This window comes from Equus caballus, chromosome 29 (genome assembly GCF_041296265.1).
Source record: "Equus caballus isolate H_3958 breed thoroughbred chromosome 29, TB-T2T, whole genome shotgun sequence".
NCBI classification, from domain to species: Eukaryota; Metazoa; Chordata; class Mammalia; order Perissodactyla; family Equidae; genus Equus; species Equus caballus.
In genome coordinates this window covers 31,083,404-31,104,067 of record NC_091712.1, presented here as the reverse complement: position 1 = coordinate 31,104,067, position 20,664 = coordinate 31,083,404, and positions in this window count along the sequence as shown.

The window sequence follows — 20,664 nt, the reverse complement described above, 5'->3', positions numbered from 1 at the left end:
CCAGCTTCCACTTCAGTTCTGTGAGGTCTGGGACCGTGCCTTTAGCATTTTGATGTCCCTCATGGTTAGCACAGCGAATAAAAGCATTAGGACAGGCTTGCAAAGAAGAACTTAAATTTTCCTTACCCAATGACTCCTATTCCCTTTCCCACCTTGGACCACACTCCTTCGCACGCTTACCAGTAACAATATTAGCGACGTCAGCATCCTCTGTGACCCTCGCTGGGCATGGACGGAGGATGTTTCCAAACTTGGCTCAGGCGCAGGAGGGGAGGGGCTGCCGGGACCCCACTCTTCTTTACAAAGAGCTTTAAGAAGAGATGCTGCTGCAGCTCTCCCTGTCTTCATTTACTGAGTAAAATGTTTCTTTCTTGAGAATTATATTATTTAAGCTGAAAAACATCAGTGGTGACTTACCATCCTTTTCAGAGATGGAAAAGTTAGTTTGGAGAGGCAATGTGATTTCCCGGTTCAGTACCCACTCGGTGGTAAAGTCAGCTGGTGTCCTGGGGCCTGAGCCCTTGCAGAAGCTTCTGGGAGCCGATCAGCTCCACGTTCAGCGGCACCACGTTGAAATGGGCCATGGTGTAAAAATTTGCACCACAGGAGAAGGCAAACGGTACAAACCAGACACCACCCCCCGTGACTGATTATTAGGCATTTTCCAGCACATTCCTGCCTAACACCCTAAATCCGACTCTAGTCCAATTTTGAAGTAAAAGACATTTTAAGACTTTTGGTGAATAGTAGCAGTGTTTGTAAAAACAGAACAAAACCTCGTTGTTGAAATACAACTTTTACAGTATTGCTATGTTACAGGGTCCACTTTAATATTTCAATTGGTGTTGAAGAAGAAAATAAATAGGTTAATTGTAAAAGTTCTGCGGAAGCATTGAGCTTACATTTCATGCTTGACTTCAGCCTGCTTTTTCTAGACCTCAGAACATTTCTCCAGTTTCGGTGTAAGATTATCCAGGATTCAGTAGATGGCGCTGGTACACTGTCTTTTTGGTCAGATTTCAGAATTGTTGCTTTCTGGAACAGTAGTCAGAAACTTCCAACAGGCACAGAACAGGAGTTGGGAGGGAAACTCAGATCTCTTAACCTGGTTCTAGGCAGGCTGCAGTTAAGATTCTAAGTCTTATTTTTTTCAAACGCTTTAAAATTCTGTGCCCTGAGTAAATAGCGATATTGTGAAAACATCCATTGCTTGGGCATTTATCTTTAATACCTTTCACCTGAGAATCTGAAGGTATTCTGCTAATATTTTCTCTCCAGGTCTTACAATTTAGATGAATTACAGGTAGATAAATCCCCTCACAAATTCTTTACTATTCTTTTTACACGGAAAACAACAGAGTCTAGAAAAGTACTGTTACTCCAGCAAGTTAAATTTTTACTCCTCAAAACCTGCATTTCAATTTTTAAAATATCACTGATATTATAAGAAATAAGATAAATTCTCTTTGATGAGTGGGTGAGTGTGACAAGCTGGCTGGGTGGCTGCAGCCTCCTTCCTGCCTTCCTCAGTCCATCACTGGAGCTGACTTGAAGGGACCATTTTGTTCAATTTTTCCTTTTGTTTTATTAAGTATTTCAGGAATACAAAAGAGAATAGATAACATAATGAACATAAATGCACCTACCACTCAGCTTAAGAAGGAAAACATCAGGGGTGCACTTGAACACCTTATGTATTATTCCTCCTTGCATGCACTGCCCTTCTAGCCTTTAGAGTTCTTTGTCACCTGTCATACTGACTTGGTCCTTCTGCAACTCGCTTTTTTCATTCAACATTATGTTTTTGGAAAACTATCCATGTTGATATCTAGTTTATTCATTTCTACATTTGCACATTGAGTGAATTCTCCACACTTTGTTTAAACCATTCTTCCATTGATGCATATTTATATCGCTTCTAATTTCCCACTATTACAGACAACACACATTCTGGTTTATGTGTGAGATATTCTTATAAACCTATATATTTTATGCTCCTCAACTATTTCATAGCTGTGACCAGGGAACCAGGCAAAGAAAGGGTTACTGAGGACCTGGTCAAAAACTAACATGGGCTGTCAAATGTTTTTCAGAAGCAGCTGTGTGTTCTGTTTTGCAGAAGTTGCTGTCCCCATTTCACAGATGTTGCTATCTTGCAGAGAAACTTACACGTTTGCAGCAAGACCCCTGAGAAGTGTTCCAGCCCCAAGCATCCTAATATTACCTGCAACTCTTTAGCATCTTCAATTATCCTCCTCTGGGAGAGTCCAAACAGCCATTTTTAGGTAATGTTCTGTATGAAACAGCTTGTTTACCTGCCATGCATGCCCCCTAAATGAGTACGATTGCTACACAGTTGTTACAAATAAACCTTGTATCTTCTGCTCTCTTCCTGCGAAGTCCCCGCTGGCTCTCAGCTCACTGTATTGAGAGCTAACCCTGGGGCTCTCTACCGCTTATGCCAGCAATAACCCTTTTCTTCAACCCCTTCTGCCTTCCGTTGTGCTTTTTGGCTCCACACTTACCAAGAGACGAACCCACAGAGTTCAATTACATAACAACAACAAAACATAAAAGATGGTATCTATACTCATTGCAGCCAGTGTGGCTTCACATGCCCTCATTATATGTAGTTTGTGTTATTTCTTTTTTTTCAAAAGGCATATGTTTTCTTTTTCGTGAGGGAGATTGTCCCTAAGCTAACATCTGTTGCCAATTTTCCTCTTTTCTTTTCTCCCTAAAGCCCCAGCACATGGTGGTACATCCTAGCTTCAAATGATTCTAGTTCTTCTGTGTGGGGTGCCGCCACAGCATGGCTTGATGAGTGGTGTGTAGGTCTGCACCCAGGATCCCAACTGGTGAACCTCAGGCCACTGAAGTGGAGCATGCAAACTTAACCACTTGCCCACAGGGCCAGCCCCTGTATTATTTCTTAGAAAATCCAAAGACTTAAAAATTTTAGAAGGCAATAGACTGGGAATTAAAAAGCCATGTAGAGTATAATTCAGCCTCTCTGAGTGTCCGCTTTCTAAATACGTAGGAATGGATTGGTAGGGTCGTAGGTGTGCACAGATTCCACTATACTTCGAAATGCAAATAGTTCTTCAGAGGAGTGGCAAAGATTCCTACTTCTACTGTGTGTGAGAACTCCAGCTGCTCAGCATTCTCCCTAACACTGCCTGTCAAGCTCCTTGGGTTTTGTTTTGTTTTTTAACTTTTTCTTATTACAAATTTCAAGAATATATAAAAATAGAGAAAATGGAATAATGAACTTTTATGTTCCTGTCATTCATTTTCAACAATTACTAATTCATGGCCCATCTTGAATCATATATACCCATCTGCCTACACACTCCTTCTCCCACAGATAATTTGAAGCAAATATTATCATTCCAGGATATGACTCTAAAAGAAAAGGATTCTTTCTTTTAAATGTAACCACAGTATCATGATCACACTTAAAAAATAATCAACAGTCACTCCTTAATAACATAAAATAACTGGTCAGTGTTCAAATTTTCACAATTGTCTCAGAACCTTTTTTGTTTTTGGAAGATTATCCCTGAGCTAACATCTGACACCAATTCTCTTCTTTTTTTTTTTGCTGAGGAAGACTGGCCCTGAGCTAACATCCAGGCCCATCTTCCTCTACTTTATGTGTGGAATGCCTACCACAGCATGGCTTGCCAAGCAGTACCATTTCTGCAACTGAGATCTGAACTGGCGAACCCCAGGCCACCGAAGTAGAGCATGCGCACTTAACCGCTGTGCTACCGGGCTGGACCCTCAGAACATTTTTGTGGTTTGTTTGACTCACAATTCGAGACAAGAGGCATCAATTGCAGTTGTTGGGATGTCTCTTCAACGTCTTTTAGTCTATGGATTCCTTCCCCCCATTCTTTTTCCTCCTCTTGATATTTATTTACTGAAAAACTTGATTGCTTGTCTTCAAGAGTTTTCTTTAGTCTGGATTTTGCTGATTGCATCCAGGTTGTTTAACACTCGCCTCTGTCTCGGTATTTTCTGAAAACTGAGGTCAGAACTTGATGAGATTTATGTTCAAAGTTTTGGTCCCCTAGTTTGCAAAGTACTCCTGTACCTCCTTTTGGGATCTCTCCTGAGTCAAGGACTCAGGCGCCTCTGCAAGAACGAGAGTCACATTTCAGACAATGAGGGGCAACATTCCCACTTATTCATGCACACGTTCTACACGAGTTTTCGCTTCTCCCTTCACCTAAATTCGATGGCAACCTTGGAGGAGACTCGTTAGGTTAAACCATCTTCTGCATCAAAATAATAATTTCTAAGCCAAAAACAATTCCACTTGTACTTTGGATCCTGTGGGTCCCTGCTCCCTCGCCAACTGATCGTTGAATTTTATTTTTCATCCCAGCAGTGCGTTCAGGATTGGAGACCAGAAAACTTAAAAATTCTCTTTTATTGTTTTATTTAGTTACTAAAAAAATAAACCAGATCTCCTTCCATGTTTCCAGGCTACTTGGCTGCATGAGAAGAAGGCAAAACAGAGTGAAAGCTAATTGCTCCCAAAAACCCCGAAGAAAAGTAAGTGATATGACATTTTCTCATACTATTCTTGGTTTCCAAAATTCAGGCTTGGTGAGCAATTTGTTATGGAAAAAAATTGAGACCCACGATATTGTTGAAATTTAATTCCTTATTTATCCTTTTTTTCTCTTTACATTCTGGATGGAAGAAATAAACCTGAGAAACAGAATGAAACAGAAAGGAGAAAAGAGGAGCCTTCCGAATTAATTTGATACAAAGATCGCAAATCTAGCATTTTCATGCCTAGTCTCAATATCTAAGAGATTTCAAATTATCAGTGGCAACATTAATACAAAAGGGGAAAAGCTCTCTATTATGTTTCTAGGCTTTTGGGGACTAATAATACACGTGTACTCCAAGTTTCCTTTGTAAAGCCAGGCGTGGCTGAGTAGGGAAGCTGCATGTTAATGTCAGCATCTTGATTTCTAGCACGTGGTGGCAAATTTTCTTATATGTAAATGCATTTTTGAAGGGTGGGGAGCATTATTTGAGTCATGGCTTGTCATAGCCTTTTAAAAAATAATCATTGTAGAGGCTCGTCTGGTGATGCAGTGGCCAAGTTCTTGCTCTCTGCTTTGGAGGCCTGGGGTTTGTGGTTCTGATCCCGGGTGGGGCCCTATGCACCGCTCATCAAGCCATGCTGTGGTGGCATCCCATATACAAAGTGGAGGAAGATTGGCACAGATGTTAGCTCAGAGACCATCTTCCTCACCAAAAAAATAACAATAATAATAATCATCATCATTTTGATTGTCTTTATTCTTGTTTAAATTCAGTTCAGTGAAATATCCTTTAAAAACAAAAATTTTAATATTGATCAGTAAATACTTAGATGGTTGATTGAGTAAAATAAACTGTTTTTTACTTTGAGACTGATAAGAGTATGTATGGACACACGAAGAAAGTATTTTGTAGGATGGAGATATTAATTAACTTTTTTATGATTAAATGTTGGGCTTTCTAAAGCTATGACAGCTCAATTATTGAAGAGTTTCATGGATAGTAATTATGAACCCTCCTTGAACATAGAGAGTTCACTAGCAGTAAGCAATCTATCTTACACACAGCTGATAGATGTGTGGAAATAAGGAGACAAAGGACACACTGAATGGGCCCATTTCCATCAGGCAAAAAAGAAGAAAGACTAATTGGATATGTCAGACGACCAAAGCATCTTAGAACTGGGAAGGACTCCAGAATCATTTCATCGATGGGAAAACCAGTGCACAGAGGGGATAACAGACCAGCCCAACATCTCATACCTCCTTAGGGGCAAAACAGGAAGTAGAACCAAGAAACCTTGATTCTGAGACCCTTTTCAATACATTCTGATGGCTTCTGAAGCATTAAGGACAGCAGGTAAAACGACTTGTTACAACCAGACAACGGTGTTTCTAAATGAATGCCGTTGTGTGTTTATGTTCACAGATCAGAACAAGGACTTCAGATATAAGGCTGTATTAAAATAACGTTTTTTCTGTGCTTTTTCAATACCATACTTAAAAATTAACAGCACCTTCATCAGAATCATCTTTCAGAATGCTGGTAAACAATATAGAAGCACACACAGATTACAATACGAGTTCTTCCATTTAGGGGGTTAGCCACCAGAGGGTGACACGCACTCTCTCTTTCTCTCATTCTCCATATAGGATGAACGTTATCTGATCTCTTACTGAGATAACTTACTCTCTCAGAGCATTGGGTCCCTTGCTGCCTGTTTCCACTGCCCCTGAGTTACCTCTCGTCCTCATCTGCTCCCGTCTGGGCTGTGTCAGAGCATCCTCTCTGATCTCTGGTTTCTAGTCTTCCCTGGTGCTGCCAGAGAGGTATTTATGACCACATAGTTTTCCTGTTTAAAATCCTTCAAGGACACCGTTTCTTCTGGGATTCCGTGGCATTTTGTACATGCCTCTATTTTAGCCATTTATCACACGGAACTGCAATGGTTTATTTATGTGTCTACCGTCCATACGAGCATAGGAATTTCTCTAGGACCAGATCTTGCCTCAATTATTATTTTTTTGGTAGCCTTGACTCCCAGCCTGAGGCATAGCATGTTGCTGACTGATTAAATGAATAACCAGTCACACGTGAGGAACTGTATTTACCATCCCTGTTCTGTTTTGACACACACATAGGAGTTCAATCTCTCTCTTTGCCATGCTTCTGATTCACACACTAGGAGGTCAAGAAGGGGCCTGAATTGTTGCCTTAATTGGGGCCCCCCTGTTTACAGCCATTTAATCATTGCTTTAAACACACCTTTACATATTTTAAAAATTGAACACCTTTACAGAAATTAGTTGACAGCTGAGAGGAAGAAGGGGATCTGGACCAGAGACTGAGCGGTGTGAGGGGATGGAGTGCCTGAGACGAGAGGAGGGTATGAACAAGGGATCTCAGGGGAGGTTTCCAGTGAAACACTTAGAGACCTCACAACCAAGGCAGTGTTGGCCTTGGTTGCACCAGTAACATCCTCTCATTGACCTTTCTTTTTGGCTAAGGAGGATTCCCTCTGAGCTAACATCTGTGCCAATCTTCCTTTATTTTATATGTGGGATGCTGCCACAGCATGGCTGACAAGTGGTGTAGGTCCGTGCCCAGAATCCGAACCTGTGAACCCACATCACTGAAGTGGAGTGTGTGGAGCTCAAACACTACACCATGGGACTGTTGCCCTTGTTGATCGTTTTTGACACATGTGCTCTGTTTTGCTAACCCTTGAACAAAACAATTGAGATAAACGGTCAATTAAAAAAATTCTAGTTCTGGGGCTGGCCCCATGGTGTAGTGGTTAAGTTTACATGCTTCACTTCAGTGGCCTGGGGTTCATGGGTTCAGATCCTGGGTGTGGATCTACATACCACACTCATCAAGCCATGCTGTGGTGGCATCCCACATACAAAAGAGAGAAACATTGGCACAGATGTTAGCTCAGGGACAATCTTACTCAAGCTAAAAAAGGAAGATTGGCAACAGATGTTAGCTCAAGGCCAATCTTCCTAAAAAAATAACCGAGTTCTTTTTTATCTAGGAACACACACACATGATTCAAGAAATCCAAGTGGTATAAGAGGATAAAATAAAACTTGTTTAAACATGGCAAGCAAAAATCTCTTGTTTTATTTTGTCTACTTCATCTTCCTTAGTTTTCTCTTTCCTCATTTAAAATGCCTCCTTCCCCAAAACCTTGAAATGATTCTATTTTCAAAAAGATTGGTCTACAGGGGCCAGCCTGATGGCATAGTGGTTGAGTTCATGTGCTCTGCTTCGGTAGCCTGGGGTTCACAGGTTCTGATCCCAGGTGCGGACCTGGCGCCACTCATCAAGCCATGCTGTGGTGGCATCCCAGGTAAAAAAATGGAGGAAGACTGGCACAGATGTTAGCTCAGCAACAATCTTCCTCAAGCAGAAAGATGAAGATTGGCAACAGATGTTGGCTTGTGGTTAATCCTCCTCACACACACACAAAAAGATTGGTCTTCAATCATCTTAGTTTTAACAACTTTACAGATCAGAGTTTTAAAGAGGTCATATCTAAAATGTGGTTAGGCAGTCATTCATATTTCTACATATGTTCTCACTTCTGTGTATACAAAGCTCATCGATACACTTACCAGAATCAGCAGGGAGCAGCTGGTATCGGTGTGTGCCAGAAATTAGTGTGGCAGGTGGATCAGATGTCTGATAGTTGCACCAAATGGTTGCAAAATGAAAGATAGATTGAAACTCTCAGAATGGTCTGAGTTTACAACCTTTCCCATTTCATGTCTTGCTGGTAAATGATGTTCAAGGTAAAAAAATCTGGGATTGAACAAGATGACTATTGTGTTTTGTCTAGACATGGACACTATGCCTAGGCTGCCATGAGTTTGGAAGAAAAGGTGAAAGTTATTGCTATAACTAAATAAGTTCCAGTTGTATAAGATCTTGAGACAAAAATATTTTCATGGAATGCTGGTGTTTCAAAGGTGTAATATGAGGAAACTTTTATATTTTATATTCATATATTTTCCATTTGAATGAGTATGATTACTTTATATTCACTTCATTTTGAAGATATAAATTTTGAAAAGGTGTTGACAAGGTAGATATTTCTTAATGTGGTCCCTATTGCATTGTTAAAAAATGCTGTGGAAGTGGAAAAAAGATTTCAGAATACGGACATGCTAAAGCTGCGGGGAAAATCCAGTGTTTCAAAAGCGTGTAATAAAATAAATTAAAAGAAAATATTTTGAGACACGAACCAAGAGAACCCAATACATAAGGGGATTTTTCTGACAATTTGAGGCTTCCGTGGCACATTGACTTGAACAATACTCATCCAAGATAAGAACGCTTAGCATGCTGCTCTGCAGAGAAGAACTTAGGAAATCTTGGTGATGAAAAGTTCATCCTGGGGAAAAAGGGAATTTTGTGGTTGAAGAAAAATAAAATTGTAAAGCAACACGTCCAAATGTCTTAAATGATTTTAGAACATTTTTTGAAATAGCGGTAATGGAATAAAATATTTTCTTTAAGTACACAATAAGAATTTGAAGTGATGAACTGAGCAGATAATTTAGCTAATTCTGGCTTAAAACATTTGAGCTAGAAATAAAACTTTATCTTTAACATTTTCTTTACATAAAATGTTCAGTGATTCACATCAACCTGGTGACGGCATGGGTTGTAGATATTATTCAGACTTGGTGCTAAGCATTTCCTCTGATTCCTGAGTGCTCACGTGGTGACTATTCTTGAAGAAACATCCCCAAGTAGGGTTCTTCCATTGAGACTCTTTTCGGGGCCGGCCCAGTGGCACAGTTGTTAAGTTCACACGTTCCACTTCAGCGGCCCCGGGTTCACCAGTTCGAATCCCGGGTGCAGACATGGCACCACTTATTAAGCCATGCTGTGGTAGGCGTCCCACATATAAAGTAGAGGAAGATGGGCATGGATGTTAGCTCAGGGTCAGTCTTCCTCAGCAAAAAGAGAAGGATTGGTAGCGGATGTTAGCTCAGGGCTAATCTTCCTCAAAAAAAGAAAAAAAAAAAAGACTCTTTCTTCTAGGGAGCATCTCTTTTGTTCTCATATTTACGTGAAGATAATGCCTTGTTATTTTTCCATTTTAAATGAGCAAAATTTGGTATAGGAGAGTCCTGAATGAGAAAAACAACAACAATTTGAAAAGCATCCCTTCCTTATTTTAGAACTTTGCTTTGGATGTTCCCCAGCTCCTACTGTGCTTTACCTGACCAACTCTAGTTCATCCTAAAAGTCTCCACTTACCCATTCCTTCTTCAGGGAGGCCCTCCTGGGTCTTCCAAGTCTGAGTTAGGGGCCTTAGCTCGTTACTCCCTCCATCACTGACGGTATGAGATTCTTTCTCAGAGAGCCTGAGTACCTCATTGCCTGTTCCTCATCCCGTTGTACCTTCAGAGGCAATCAGAGTCGTACCTGATGAGTTTATTGGTTGAAGACATGTTCTTTGCCGTCTAGGCATTTCCAATTTGTTTGATGGGAGGGCTGAGGACTACACTCAGCACACGTGGAACTTCAAAGCCAGGAGTTCAGCAAGTCCCTCCAGTGAGTGGATTTCTGGGGAGATTTTGCCCAAATCCAGCTCGAGTGCAGAGGATGGGACAAGGAGGGCTGAGAGATGAGGCCAGAGAAAGAAGCAGGGGTCCAATCATGAAGGCCTTTGTAAGTGAGATGAAAGAGTTTGGATGTCCTCAGAGCACAATAGGTGACAAGGCAGAGTTTTAAGCACGGGAAATTGGCCATCTTTAAAGCCAACCACGACAAACCAATTAGACACGTCTTATCTATGGAGTCCAAGCCTAACGGGCTTCTTTCCTACAAGATATTAGGAAGCCTCAGTCTTCAGACGCCCTCAGATTTGTCATATCCCAGCCCTGCCCCTTATCAGCTGTGTGACCTCACACAAGTTCAGTCCTCCAACCGTCAGCCAATATCGTCCTCTGAATAACAGGAGGAATAACAGAAGCTGCTGATAGATGTTTGTGAGAATTAAAGGAGATAATGGAAGTACAGTACTTAGCACGGTGACTAGAACAGACTATGAAAGTAAGTGATCATGACAGGAGTCAATAGTAGCAGGAGCAGTAACAGTAGTGGTAATAACAGTGGTGGGACAGGTAACTCTTGTAATGTAACAGCATAAAGCAGCTGCCTGAGGATTGTTACTCTGGGAGTTGTAAAAAGGCCTCTTCTTGTGCAGATGCCATTTCCTGAGGGCAGACCCCTGGGACATCTCCTCCCCCTGGTCCCTGCGTTACTTGCCCAGATTGACACCCGTCAGCTGGGAGCTCAAAGAGCTGAAGGACCCACTTCACTAGAACAAGAAGTGGGATCTGGAGGGGAGGGGGTGGGGACAGAAAAGGAGAGAGGGGTCCAGGGGAGGGCAAGAAGAGACTAGAGTCCATGGGGAAAGAGGCTTCTCTCCTGATAGATAAGCGTCAGCCACGCTCCTCCTTGACACACGGCATGCATGCACGAGATGCACCAGAGCACGCGTGCGCATTTGCATGTGTGCACACACATAGAACACCAGTGAAAAAGCTGGGGGAGAGGAAGCTTGTGGAAAGGATGAAAAGGTATTCTCACATCCCCCCCCCTGCTGTGAACCATGTAATAGGATAAAATGCACTTTAAATTGGATTTAAATGACCATTTTATGCATTTTCCTGTACCCCATTTGAGCGTGAGCATCTGGGCTGGTGCCACGCCTTCTTTCTTCCTCTTTCCAACACGACAGGGCTGTAGCGCTAAGGTATGTCATTATTGCCACTGCTGTAATCATTTCGATGTGAATGCAAGGAGCCCTCCATTGAAGTCTATGGGAGATCTGGATTTCCTTGGGTGATCAAAGTGTAGACACAGGGTGTGAAAAATGGAGGTCAACTTGGGGTCAATCCTCCCTGGAAATGTCTCTCTATTTGAAATCAACCTTACCTAAATAACTATTAGAAAAGGCAGTCATTCTTGCATATTGGGTCGCACAGCCCCAAGGCTCTATCTTCTGTCAAGTCTTCCTCCCCCATCCCTAACCCTCCCTGCAAAGCCATTCACCTCTTACCTCTGCTATTTAGATGTAAATCTTTTTTTTTTTTAAGACATTGGCCCAGAGAAAGATTATTGAAACCATTTCAGTGTTTTTTCCCCCTAGGAAGAAGAGAACAAAGTGCTTTTAGCCTCTTGTCCATTTCAGCTTGGTGCAATTGCATAGAATCCTGGTTGACATCATTGGGATCTCCTACACACACCGAGAGCAAATGCAGAGTTACTCACAGATACCAGAGCAGCAACCTGCACCGCACTCAGCTTTCAGAAACAACTCTCCGTTCTTTCCAAATTCAGGGCCAAGAATTTCCAAACTCTTGAAATGAGCTGTGAATGGGGCAGTAAATTAAATAGAAACCAGGGCAAGGCATAGCCTGAAATGGAGCACATTGAGCAGGGTAAAGAGGACTTTGCCAGAGTGCTGTGGTTTCAGCAATGTTTGGGGGTAATGGTGTCAAAGTTTTAAAAAATAAAGGGGTTTTAACAAAAACCCAAACAAGAATATATATATTTTTAGAATGATGCTAAACTCCACGTGCATTTGATATAGTATTCTGTTCCTGTTCCTCGATTTGATTTAGTTTTCAATATCGATTTTTAAAGGCTGAAGGGTTTGGATGTCTGGATGATTCAGTGATGAAAATCTGTCCTGAGGGAGGATCCAGTGATGGCTGTGAAAAATGCACATGGATCCCAGAGGGCTGTCCCAGTCAAAGCTGACTTTCCTATAATCTCCGCTGGAAACACCTGATACTTAGAAGACAGAGGAAATGAAGCTCTGTTTAAAGTATTTGCAGAGAGGGCATCTAAAAGTGCAGAGGCAACCTGGATACGCAGCACCCAGACTATCCCAGAATAAGAGAGGACTTCTGGTTTAATTCCTACTTAATCAACTATGGAATGTCCAGAAACAATGATGCCTGCTACTTTTCTATATAGGACTTAATATCCTGCACCATTTGAACCAATGACTCACGGCATCGTTAAAGCATGGTTCATTTCCAACCCACCTAACCTAAATCAATGTACCCTACTATGGCAGAGACTGCACGCTGTCTCCTAGTATCGATCCTCCTCTTCTTTCTTACTAATGAATCACTGGCTGAACTCAAGACCCTGGAGTTAGTTGTGGCCACGTGACTGACACAGGCCAGTGGTTTATAAATGGAAGTGAGATGTGCAGCTTCCCCCTTCGTACCTCCTGGGTTTTCCCTTAAAGGGCAAGGGCGTGACCTTCTCTTGCCCTCTGTTCTGCCAGCTGGAATGCAGACACGATAGGGCAACCAACTTGAACCAGGAGATGGACACTGTGTTTGGAGGATGGCAGAGCACAGGAAAGAATAACTTGGACCCTTGATGATTGTGCAGCCTCCATTCTGGCGCTGGATTGCCTTCCCAGACTTTTATCTGAGAGAAAAAGAACTTGCTAGCTTTTTAAAGCCATAGTTGCTTTGGATCTGTCTTGTACAGGAGCCAAACTTACATCCTAACCCATATACCCACATCTTAGGTTTAGGATGGGTGCAAACTATGGTTATTCCTTTGGCTTAAGAGAAGACAACATCCACTCTTGCTTTCTTTTGCAACACATATTCCATGTATATTCCTATGGTAATTTCAACACAAATAATAGATTTTAACGTCATACTATTTCAGTGTTATTTGATTTCTGTAGTATGGAGGCAGCCAATAACCAATAGTAAGAGATATTTCTATTCCTCTATGATGAATTAGATGACCCTGTGGCTTCATCTTCGCATGTTTGACAAGCCCGTGTTCCACGCTAGACTGACTTCTGGATTTAATGGATATGACACATGGTGCTTCACATGCAAGAAAGTGCTGTTTTGTGCTGCCAACTACTTTAGTTGGTTGACAGGGAATTTCTAGGGGGAAAAGATAGATTGAATCTTAAGCAGAATTTAAAAATCTCGTTCCAAATTTCTTAAGTTTTGATTTTATAACTCAATTTACTGTAGTATAGGCAAGAAAGGATCTACCGGAAGGATGTTCCTTTCAAAATTTCAGCTTTATGTGGACCATTAAAAAAAGAGTCCTCCTGTTTAATTCTCCTGTGTTCTGGGAAATATGTGAGATTTAGAACTCAGTGGTAAAGAGATGTGACAGACGTCTGAAGAGGTGACAGAAGCTCAGTTTCCAAGGGGCCGTCTGCGAGATTTTTGTTCTACTCCTTCCAAGTGTGTGACAACGGTGCCCTGCCCATGTTAATATCCAAGACCAACAAATGACAGCCGAAGAGAGTCATCTCCGATAAGCATGAAGCTCTTTGCCCGGAGCCATGTGCAAGCTGAAGTATGTTGATAAGCACTCCATAAATTGTAAGGTTAACCGCCCATCCTCCAGTTTTAAAGGGAAGCGAGCATATGCCAACAGCATAGATAACACTCTCAGGTTCTCAAGTCGGGAGAGAAAGGTTATAAACAACTCTCTTCTCTCTCCCTGAGCTAGCTGCTGTGCAAAGGGAACTGGCACAACGATGACAGTAGTCACCAAAACCGTTTCCACTTTCTGCAAATCACTCTCCCCAAGAGTGAGCACCAGCCGTGTAAACCCTTTCCAAGTCGCATAGCAGTGTGTCACATTGAGGCCATTAATCACTGCTCCTAGCCTGGGAGGATCCTTTGGTTAATGGCGTTACTTCCTGAGCCAGACTTCTCACTATCGGCAGGATTTATGCCTCATTATTCTCTTGGCTAAAGAGTGCCTCAAATTTCATAAGGTTTTCCTCTTCCCGCAGGATGAGGAGGAAGAGGACAACTCCCGTGCTCGATTGGGCTTTGTTTTTTCCTTTGAATTGTGAGTGATCTATGCTCTTCTCCCTTTTCAGCCATCATCGTGATTGATGGGCCTCTAGATTTATCGGTTCAGTTAAGGCTATATCTACATGACACTAACTGGTGGGTTTCGTCTAGTCCCTGACAAAAGTAGTGAATTGAGTGGTGAAAAAATTGATCCAATGGCTGATCAATTGAATAGACCCTGTTTAAGTAGCCCCTGAACTGTGAGCAAATAACCCAGGGAACGTGCTGCAACAATGTCATGGAAGGGAAATCTGGAAACTTTTCAAAATCTCTCCTTGAAGTCATGCCTTCTTCACCACATACAGCTATGGCATGGCAATTCTAGTCTTGTTTCTGCCAAGGCCACGTTCTTGTAGAGCTGGCTATTATTTTCTGTTAACTAGCTATCAGGCTAAGTAAAATGTGAGTTTTGAGAGTTCAGTCATAACAATCCCTTTTAATGAATGCCTGGTCAACCAAGTTATTCAGATCTGGTATCATGGACTACCCAACCTTAAGGAACCATTCAGATTATTAAGTTGGAAAAGTAATTGATTTAAAACCAACACAAATGCCATAGCAGACACTGTATGTAGCCTGTCAGCTTAGCATTTCCCTAGCCTTCCTGACTAACAGAACCCCAGTATGTTAAGGTATTTGGTGGCAATGTGCTTGGTGGGTCCTCCCCAGTCCCAGGAGTGAATGTTGACATGGCAAGTCCACTGTCCTTGACCACCGCCGCTTTCGGTTTGGGCTTGTGGCATAACTAGTCAATGAGATGTGAGAGGGGATCTGCTGGGAAGATTTTGAGAAAGTTCTTCTGCCCTGAGAGAAATCAGTACAAGAGGAACAACTGTCTTTTTGCTCTCTGGACAAGCTTCTGTGACAAGGTGACTTTGGAAGTTGCTGCAGACATTTTGCCACCTTTGGTGGGAGGAGAAGTGTGGGGTGGAGGTTCCAAGTGGCTGAGGATGGCAGTTCCCTTGAAGGTATCTCTGAAGTGCTGAATTATCCTGGAATCATGGTACCCTTGGATTTTTTTTTATTATGCGGGATAATAAATCCCTAATTGTTTAATGTACCATTAGCTGAGTTTTTCACAACTCGTAGCTGAAAAGCATTCTAACAGATCTAAGCACGAAACCAGTGTACTACTGCAAATGGAAGTGTGAAGTCATGTGCTCCCAAACCTTGAGCAAAATGGATCTTCTTGCCTCTGATGTGATTCGAAGCCCTGCCAAATAAAAAACTTTAACTCTGGATTGAATAAAACGAATCAGAGGAGAGAGATTCTCTAATTCATAGAGGACATCAAATCTAGAACTTCTTTGTGAGGCAAAAGTGATATTGACGCTCACTGTCAGGACTGAAATGTGTACGTTATGCTAAATGAAAGAGGCCGGACACAAAAGGCATCATCCTGTCTGCTTCCATTGACATGAAATGTCCGGAACAGGCAAGTCCACAGAGATGGTAAGCAGATTAGTGACTGCCAGAGCCTGGGGGTGGGAGGAATGGGGAGTTACTGTTTAATGGGTATGGAGTTTCCTTTTGGGGTGATAAAAATGCTCTGGAACTAGATAGTGGCGATGGTTCCCCAAGAATGTGAGTGTACTAAATGTCACTGAACTGTACACTTAAAATGGATAAGTGGCAAATTTTATGTGTCTTTGATCACAACAAAAGAATGTTTAAAGAAGCATGAAATAAGCATAGGGCATCAATGAAGTAATAAGGAGAACATTCCTGTTCATGAACCAAATTCATCACCAAGTCTTTGAAAATTTTTTAACTTAAAAATTGTTGGTTTTCTCCACATTTTAAGATAAATTAAATGGTGGCTGTTTACAAAATATGTTGTCAGTTAGTTGATTATTTTTAATTTTTAAAATGCTTACTGAAATGTTTTTTTAAATTGTGGTAACATTGGTTTGTAACCTTATATAAATTTCAGGTTTACATCATTATATATTTCTATTTCTATGTAGATTACATCATGTTCACCACCCAAAGATTAATGACAATCCATCACCACACACACATGTGCCTAATCACCCCTTTTGCTCTCCTCCCTCCTCTCTTCCTCTCTGGTAACCGCCAGTCCAATCTCTGTTGCTATGTGTTTGCTTGTTGTCGTTTTTATCTTCTACTTATGAGTGAGATCATACGGTATTTGGCTTTCTCACTCTGACTTATTTCACTTAGTGTAGTACCCTCAAGGTCCATCCACGTTGTCACAAATGGCCGGATTTCATAATTTCTTATGGCTGAGTAGCATTCCATTGTGTATATATACCACATCTTCTTTATCCATTCGTCCCTTGATGGGCACCTAAGTTGCTTCTAAGTCTTGGCTATTGTGAATAATACTGCAGTGAACGTAGGGGTGCTTGTATCTTTATGCATTTGTGTTTTCATGTTCTTTGGATAAATACCCATCAGTGGAATAGCTGGATCATATGGTAGGTCTATTCTTAATTTTTTGAGGAATATCCATACTATTTTCCATAGTGGCTGCACCAGTTTGCCCTCCCACCAGCAGTGTATGAGAGTTCCCTTCTCTCTGCATCCTCTCCAACACTTACTGTTTCCTGTCTTGTTAATTATAGCCATTCTGACGGGAGTGAGGTGATATCTCATTGTAGTTTTGATTTGCATTTCCCTTATAGTTAATGATGCTGAACATCTTTTCATGTGCCTATTGGCCATCTATATATCTTCTTTGGAGAAATGTCTTTTCAGATCTTTTGCCCATTTTTTAACTGGGTTGTTATTTTTGTTGTTGTTGAAATTTATGAGTTCTTTGTATATTTTGGATATTAACCCCTTATCAGATATATGGTTTGCAAATATCTTCTCCCAATTGTTAGGCTGTCTTTTCATTTTGTTGATGGTTTCCTTTGCTGTGCAGAAGATTTTTAGTTTGATGTAGTCCCATTTGTTTATTTTTTCTATTGTTTCCCTTGCCCGATCAGACATGGTACTTGAAAATATGCTGCTAAGACTGATATCAAAGAGCATACTGCCTATGTTTTCTTCTAGAAGTTAATTGTTCTAGGTCTTACATTCAAGTCTTTAATCCATTTTGAGTTAATTTTTGCGTATGGTGTAAGATAATGGTTTGCTTTCATTCTTTCACATGTGGCTGTCCTATTTTCCCTGCACCATTTATTGAAGGGACTGTCCTTTCTCTATGGTATGTTCTTGGCTCCCTTGTCGAAAATTAGCTGTCCATAGATGTGTAGGTTTATTTCTGGGCTCTCGATTTTGTTCCATTGATCTATGTTCTGTTTTTGTGCCACTACCATGCTGCTTTGGTTACTCTAGCTTTGTAGTGTATTTTGAAATCAGGGAGTGTGATACCTCCAGCTTTGTTCTTTTTTCTCAGGAATGCTTTGGCTATTCGGGGTCTTTTGTTGCTCCATATTAATTTTAGGATTCTTTGTTCTATTTCTGTGAAAAATGTTGTTGGAACTTTGGTAGGGATTGCGTTGAATCTGTAGATTGCTTTAGGAAGCATGGACATTGTAACTATGTTAATTCTTCCAATCCAAGAGCATGGGATATCTTCCCATTTCTTTGTGTCTTCTTCGATTTCTTTCAACAATGTTTTATAGTTTTCGGTGTACAGATCTTTTCACCTCTTTGGTTAAGTTTATTCCTAGGTATTTAATTCTTTGTGTTGCAGTCGTAAATGGGATTGTATTCTTAATTTCTCTTTCTGCTACTTCGTTGTTAGTGTGTAGAAAAGCAACTGATTTTTGTATGTTCATTTTGCATCCTGTGACTTGACTGTATTCATTTACTATGAAATAAGTTTTTAAAAACATAACAGATGTACCATTTGTTTTTGGCCGTTATCTAATTATGATGTCCCAAGGGCTACCAACCACTTATAAAACACTTATCAGCTCCCTATATAAACCAGGACTGACTTAGGCATAAAAATATGGAGCACTTGAGACACTCAAGAAAATCCTTGTTTGAAAACAAAAATTTTGATTCTGTAGGATAAACCTATTTCATAGACAAAAGCCATTCCTAAGCAAATAGGAAGATTTATCACCTCATGATGTAACAGGGTAAAATATTTAGCTTTAATCGGAAGTGAATTTGAAATTTTGATTGATATGTTCAAGCTCTAGAGAAAGTGGGATCAATGTTGCTAATATTTTATGCATTCTGTTAGGGTAAAGCTGTATTTTCAGTTCCAATTCAATATGATTGTTCAATATAGAAGCAGTTTGAGATACTTAGCTCAAAATAAAGCATCTTTCACATGTATGTAACAGCAACTACATCATTAACAATATGCCTGATACACTGAGTATTGTAGTTATCAGTTAAACCATTGAATAGACTAAGATATCCTTCAGTTATTTAACTGAGATGAATCACATATTTAAAGCAGTTACTGTTACCTATTTTTCAATAAGGATAAATAATTTTATTTCCCCAAAATGTTTATTTAGCAACACAATTGAAAATTGAAGTAAGTCAATAAGAGATGGAAAGATTGCTTGGAGAAGTTGGTCTTCCAAATTGGGCTGGAAGCATGAGTAGGTTTTATTTCATACCCTCAAATGTGTACTTGGTTTTAACAATATCTCTCCCAGATGATGTGTGTCGTGGCTTCCCAAGTGTGGATCAGATTGGAAAGGACGCGAATCATCATTGTTCAAATTTTTTGTCTATTGATTCAATCTCTCCTGTCTCTCTCTCTCTCTCTCTCTCAAGATTTATATAAACTGAAGAAGCCTGGAGGGAAATAAATGTTTGCCTTTGATATGGGAAAGAGAAAACTATTCTAATGCAAATTTGTCTCTAAGGGGCTTGGTCGTCCAGCTCCTAAAAGTAAGACACATGATTTAGAAGTGATCTCTTGGTGAGGTGAGAGAGTGGAACTCCTATACATAAACAATTTTTTTCTAGTGGTTAAACATAAGATTGAGAATTTCAGTGGCTTTGGGAAAGACTATTTTGGAGTGGCTTTATTTCTTCTTGTTTTGCTGCAGAGGTAGGATGAGGGCATCCTGTGTGGTTGAATTTCTTAGTTTTTGTTTATCAAAAGGGAGCAGAGAAATCTCTGGGAGGGAAATACACACTTAGTGTTTTAGTAATTTTCCAGCAGGCTACGCTAGACTCTAATAATAAATCTCAATAGAAAATGGTTTCCTTCCCTCTGTTGGTAGCCAGCCTCATCTACTCAGACCATTAAGAGGTGGGAAGCATCCCCAAATTTTCCCTGCCCCTTTCTCCTGAATCACATGGTTTTGTAGAGCAGGAGAGAGTACAGCTGACATTTTATGTTTTCTCTTGTGTGGGAGCAACCTCCCTTTGATCTCAACCCTTGACTTTATGGCAGCCAGCCATATCCTGGAAGGAAGAAGCAGGACAGAGTTAGGGCAAGTCGTATTTATTTTAGAGGAAACAAAAGGGGCAGAGAGAACATTTAGACATGAACAGGTATGTCATGGAGCGGAGAGGAGCAGAAATCTGGAAAATGTAAGGAAAAAAAACACTTGAAAATTCCAAAGTATCATCTTTCATAGGGACCAGATACACTATCAGGGAGGATGTGTAGCCCAAGATGAGTTACTTTTATGAGATTTTGTGACAGCCAGGGGAAGGGTGGACAGAAATCAAAGGATTCGCCTTTCTCACTGGCGTGGTTTCCAGTCCCCGATTCTCTGCTTGTTATGATAACTGGACGGGACTGGACTCGCGTTTTCTTCCTCACGGTGCCAACACCAACACTGTGCAATAGCAACACACTTTACATAGGGCTTTCTACCAAACAGCTGCCTCGTGTCTTGTTTTGAGAGCATAACCTTATATATAAATCAACAGGAAAATCTCTGCCTGTCTCCTGGAGTGCAGAGTAGCCCGCTAACCTCATTCTTGTGAAGTGGAACTGAAGTCATCTGCACCAAAGGACCCTGCTCCTGGCCCTCAGGGAGCCATCTGTTCACTATTGAATGGGACTACCTTCTCTGGGGGGACACAGAAGGGCGGCCATTTTGCTTTTAGACCAGGTCGGGTCAGTAAGATTTTCCCTGTGACAGTACTCAAACTACAAATACCAGATTCTAGTTAAGGAAGTCTTCATTTAAAAAATACTCTCTATCGTGGGAAGGTGCTTGCAGGTTTTATGTATCCCATTGCTCACTTCTGATTTAAAATTTAGAGACCTTTCAAAAATCTTTGAAAATATATGCTGCTCCCTTCT